Source organism: Nyctereutes procyonoides, unplaced genomic scaffold, assembly GCF_905146905.1.
Source record: "Nyctereutes procyonoides isolate TBG_1078 unplaced genomic scaffold, NYPRO_anot_genome, whole genome shotgun sequence".
Classification (NCBI taxonomy): Eukaryota; Metazoa; Chordata; class Mammalia; order Carnivora; family Canidae; genus Nyctereutes; species Nyctereutes procyonoides.
The window spans coordinates 30,591,661-30,597,867 of record NW_026575125.1 but is presented as its reverse complement, the minus strand read 5'-3'; positions in this window follow the sequence as shown (position 1 = coordinate 30,597,867).

Below are 6,207 nucleotides of genomic sequence, written 5' to 3'. Positions count from 1 at the left end.
CTTGTGTTTGGCTTTCTTTTGCTCAGTATTATGTATGTGTATTTCATGCATATATTTGCATACATCATATATTTATTCTTTTCATTGCTGAGTTATATCCCATCGTATGAATATGTCACATGCATCTGTCCACTTACCTGTGGATGGACATTTGTGTTGTTCTCAGGTTTGGGCTGGGAAAGTCATTTTTGTCCATGCATTTTGGTATACATGTGTACACATTTCTGTTGTGTATGTAGCCAGGTTTGGAATTACCAGGTCCTAGGGCATTTGCATTTTAGCTTTACCAGTTGCTGCTGTTAAACAGTTTTCCAGAGTGGTTTTACCAGTTTACTCCAACCAACAATGTACAAGAGTTCCAGTTACTCTACATCCTTGCCCATACTTGGTGTTGCCAATCCTTTTAATTTTAACTATTCTGGTGGCAGTCTAGTGATATCTCATTGAAGTTTGTACCTAGAATCTTATGACCAGTAATGTTGAGCACCTTTTCATACACTAACAGTCTGTTGGATGTAATTTTTTAACATAAAAAGCATCATAAAGTAGATATTTCTATTTTTCCTCATATATTTTAGATTAAAAACAGCTGTCAACTCACAAAATTTCCTAAAACCATTCATAATTATCCCAAACTAATAAACTTGAAGAAGGTAAATCAGGTTCACATTTTAAAAAGCCAAAAGTCAGTGGTAAAGATAGTACTGTAACTGCTCAGTTTTACCTCAGGTAGTTTTTCTTGACTTTTTGCTTTTTATTCTGTGCTAATCATAGAAAGTCCAGAGTATATTGTCTGTCACAAATAATGAGAGAGACACATTATCTCACCAAGTAAATCAATTGTGTCTCAGAAATGATAACCTTTTAAAGCAATGTTAGGGTTAGGAGTTTAGGTTAGGGTAAGATTTCATAAGACATGTTGAGGGGCATTTTATTTGACATACACAGGTACTTTGTACTTCTATATTTCTGAGTATTGGATCATAACTGCATATGAAGTACTTATAATATATATGAATATGTATGTGTAATACAGAGAACTATTTAGAGACACACGCTACTATAAATGAACAATCATCTAAAAGATCTTGATAGTTCATTAAGCTTCAAAATTTGTTGTAGGCACATAAATGACAAAAGCTATTCAGAGTTCTGAAAGCAAGAGACGGTTTCAGTGAAACTCAAGTTCTAAATGAGGGATGAACTTCATATTCTGGAATGAACACTGAGTGAGGAGGTGGTGTTTAAATCCTGGTAGTAAGTAATCACACTGGGAGTTTGACTGAAGATGCAGCCACTTCCTCTCCACCAGGAGGTCTGAATCTTCCCAGGGCCACTAACCCTTTATTTGCCTGTAAGTGCTAAGATTGTGTCACTATCACTGGCTACATTTATAGAAGTAAGTGTAGCCAGTAATGCGCTTGCTATAGACCAAATGCTTGTGTCTCCCCAAAATTCACTTGTTGAAATCCTAATCCCCAATGTGATGGTATTTGGAGATGGGGCCTTTGGGAGGTGATTAGGTCATGAGAGGAGAACCCCCATGAGTGGGATTCGTGCCTTTATAAAAGAGATTGCAGAAGGATTCCTCATCCTCCTTTCATCTGAGAACATAGCCCGAAGATGGCTGTCTAGGAGCCAAAAGTGAGTTCTTACCAGATACTGAATCTGCTAGATCCTGGATCTTGGACTTACCAGTCTCCAGAACTGTGAGAAATAAATGTTGTTTAAGCCACCCTGTGTATAATATTCTGTTCTCGAAGCCCAAGCAGAGTAAGAGAGTGCTTTTGCCTTAAATCAGATGAATTTGGCTTTAACTGAAGCAATTGAATGATAGTGATTGACAAAGTGAGTTCTGGAGTCAGGCTTCAGTGTGCATCCTGGGTGAATCACTTGATAACTATTTGAGCCTCCATTTCCTACATTGTAATATGGAAGCTGGTAAACCACTGAGAGGTAGAGGTTAAGAATAATTTCTATGAAGCTGCACCATCAATTGCCAGGATGTTTCTGGAGCCGAGCATTTGAAAATACTAGCTAAGAAACATAAGGCATGTTGGACTCTGAAGAGTGTAAAGAAAGGCGACATTTGGAAGCAGAAGGAGAAGCCAGGAGCTCATTAGCTTCTCAGATGTGATTAAGCTATAAGGACATAGGCCAGAGCTTCCTTTGCCATCATTCCATGTGACTACCCCCCATCCCCAAGGTGCTGATAGTACTTCTTGAGCCTAGATGCCATCAGGGTGCCTCTCAGAGGTAAAGCTTACTCCTTTCCATCATTATTAAAGAGCAATTTAATGGACAGCAAGGAAAGCGTCATGCTGCTGGGCCCTCAGTGTTCAAAGACTGCAATATCTAGGACTGAGGAAAAGGGTCAGTCCTCAGTAACAATTCCCAGGAAGCCAATGTCATCCTATAGTGCTCTATTATTTGCAGGTTTAAATTGCATGGGGCCTTGGACTACTACTCAGCCATCAAAAAAAAAAAAAAAAAAGAAAAAGAAAGAAAGAAAGAAAGAAGAAAGAAAGAAAGAAAAAGAAAGAAAGAAAGAAGAAAGAAAGAAGAAAGAAAGAAAGAAAGAAAGAAAGAAAGAAAGAAAGAAATCTTACCATTTGCAACAACGTGTAGGGGATTAGAATATTTTATGCTTATCGAAATAAGTCAATTATAGAAAGACAAATAACATATAATCTCACGCATATGTGGAATTTAAGAAACAAAACAGAGAGGGTGATGGGGAAGAGAGGAAAAGATAAGACAACACGAAATCAGGGAGTCAAACCATAAGGAAACAAACTAAGGGTCACTGGAGGGGAGAGGGTAGGGGACGGGGTAACTGGGTGATGGTCATTAAGAAAGGCACGTGATGTAATGAGCACTGAGTGTTACAAGGCTTGATGAGTCACTGATCTCTATCTCTAAAACCAATAATGTATTATATGTCAATTAATAGAATTTAAATGAAAAAAAACTGCTACAAACATCAGTGTGCAGGTTTTTCTGTGGACATAAGTTTTCAACACAAGAACAAAAATGCATGGGGTTTGAGAAACAACTTGGCAGTGAGTTCCCTGGGTTTTCTTATCGCCTCCATGTATCCCATGTAGAATGTTACAAAAGCCTCCAACCCAGAACCAACAACAAGCATAGACAAAAAAGAGCCTGTTTCCCCTAGGTAAAGGCCTAGAAAAATGGGTAGCTTAACAGCAGAAACTGTTTTTGACTATAGGTACTTTACTCCAACCCAAAACAAAAGAAACAATGGAAAAATTGTATCCCCTCCCCACAGCTCCAGTGGGGCCCAGTGCAGGCTAATTTTCCACTCTCCCATTCCCTAGCACACCATGGAAACAGGTGGTAACCCTCTGATCCGCCTGTCCAGTGTTGTTGGCAGGGTTAAACCGGGAGCTAGTCATCTCAATGCCCCTGCCCTGCAAATGCAGGCAGTGTGGTGATTCCCCTGCAGCAATAGTACTGGCAAAGCTGAGTGGAGATCTTATCTTTCATTTCCCCACCAGCCAGAAGCAGGTGGTATTACCATTCCCTCTCTCACCCAGGATAGTATTAGTGAGATGAGCAGTGAACAGACTCTCTACATCTTCCTGGAAGAAATAAGTCTTTTTTATTTTATTTTTTATTTTATTTTATTTTATTTTATTTTATTTTATTTTATTTTTTATAAATTAATTTTTATTGGTGTTCAATTTACCAACATACAGAATAACACCCAGTGCTCATCCCGTCAAGTGTACCCCTCAGTGCCCATCACCCATTCACCCCCACCCCCCGCCCTCCTCCCCCTCCACCACCCCTAGTTCATTTCCCAGAGTTAGAAGTCTTTATGTTCTGTCTCCCTTTCTGATATTTCTCACACATTTCTTCTCCCTTCCCTTATATTCCCTTTCACTATTATTCATATTCCCCAAATGAATGAGAACATACACTGTTTGTCCTTCTCCGGTTACTGTGGCCAAGTTCAAAAAGGGTGTTGCCTGAGTTCTCCTCTGGGATTTTGATGGAATCTTGTCTCACATTTAGATCTTTCATCTATTTTGAGTTTATCTTTGTGTATGGTGCAAGAGAGTGGTCCAGTTTCATTCTTCTGCATGTGGATGTCCAATTTTCCCAGCACCATTTATTGAAGAGAGTGTCTTTCTTCCAGTGGATCGTCTTTCCTCCTTTATCGTATATTAGTTGAGCATAAAGTTCAGGGTCCACTTCTGGGTTCTCTGTTCTGTTCCATTGATCTATGTGTCTGTTTTTGTGCCAGTACCACACTGTCTTGATGAACACAGCTTTGTAGTACAACCTGAAATCTGGCATTGTGATGCCCCCAGATATGGTTTTCTTTTTTAAAATTCCCCTGGCTGTTTGGGGTCTTTTCTGATTCCACACAAATCTTAAAATAATTTGTTCTAAGTCTCTGAAGAAAGTCCATGGTATTTTGATAGGGATTGCATTATACGTGTAAATTGCCCTGGGTAACATTGACATTTTCACAATATTAATTCTGCCAATCCATGAGCATGGAATATTTTTCCATCTCTTTGTGTCTTCCTCAATTTCTTTCAGAAGTGTTCTGTAGTTTTTAGGGTATATTTTGAGAACCATTTGAATGGTAAATGGTTCTCCAACCTTTTATTTTCAGGTTGTAGGTGTCCTTCTGTCTAAAATGAGTCTCTTGTAGACAGCAAATAGATGGGTCCTGCTTTTTTATCCAGTCTGAAACCCTGCGCCTTTTGATGGGGTCATTAAGCCCATTCACGTTCAGAGTTACTATTGACAGATATGAGTTTAGTGTCATCATGATATCTATTTAGTCCTTGTTTTTGTGGATTGTTCCACTGAACTTCTTCTTAAAGGGGAGTTTTAAGAGTCCCCCTTAAAATTTCTTGCAGAGCTGGTTTGGAGGTCACATATTCTTTCAGTTCCTGCCTGTCTTGGAAGCTCTTTATCTCTCCTTCCATTTTGAATGAGAGCCTTGCTGGATAAAGTATTCTTGGTTGCATGTTCTTCTCATTTAGGACCCTGAATATATCCTGCCAGCCCTTTCTGGCCTGCCAGGTCTCTGTGGAGAGGTCTGCTGTTACCCTAATATTCCTCCCCATGAAAGTCAGGGACTTCTTGTCTCTTGCTGCTTTAAGGATCTTCTCTTTATCTTTGGAATTTGCAAGCTTCACTATTAAATGTCGAGGTGTTGAACGGTTTTTATTGATTTTAGGGGGGGATCTCTCTATTTCCTGGATCTGAATGCCTGTTTCCCTTCCCAGATTGGGAAAGTTTTCAGCTAGGATTTGTTCAAATACATATTCTGGCCCTCTGGCCCTTTCGGCGCCCTCGGGAACCCCAATTAAACGTAGGTTTTTCTTCCTTAGACTGTCATTTATTTGCCTTAATCTGTCTTCATGGTCCCTTAATTGATTGTCTCTTTTTTCCTCAGTTTCCCTCTTTGCCATTAACTTGTCTTCTATGTCACTCACTCGTTCTTCCACCTCGTTAACCCTCGTCGTTAGGACTTCTAGTTTGGATTGCATCTCATTCAATTGATTTTTAATTTCTGCCTGATTGGATCTAAATTCTGCAGTCATGAAGTCTCGTGAGGCCTTAATGCTTTTTTCTAGAGCCACCAGTAGCTGTAGAATAGTGCTTCTGAATTGGCTTTCTGACATTGAAGTGTAATCCAGATTTTGTAACTCTGTGGGAGAGAGGGCTGTTTCTGATTCTTTCTTTTGAGTTGAGGTTTTCCTTCTAGTCATTTTGCTCAGTGCAGAGTGGCCAGAAACAAGTTGTATTGGAACACGGGGGAGTATCACTGGTCCGTCCAGCTGGTCTTCTGGGGGAGGGGCCTGCTGTGCTGATTTTCAGGTGTTAGCACTTGGGGGAGCTGCTCTGCCCCTGCCTGCTGCAGGGCTCAGCGGGGGTTGTTTACCCCGTGAGGCCCCAGGAGGATCAGCCGCAGTTGCTATGGCAACTCTGGAAGCCTGGATTCAGCCTCCGCAGGAACTACGGGGCTCGGGGCTCTCGGTTCTCCGTCTGCAGGGCCTGGAGGCTCCGGGGCGGGGCCGCTGATCTGCTCAGCTCGGGGCAGGAGCGTCCTCGCTGTCCTGGGCCCTCCCGGCCTCTGCCTGTCCCGGGGGAGGCCGGATCCTGGGCTGTGTCCCGGCGCCCTGTGCTCCGGGGCCTGCGCTGGTGGATTCGCGCTCCCGC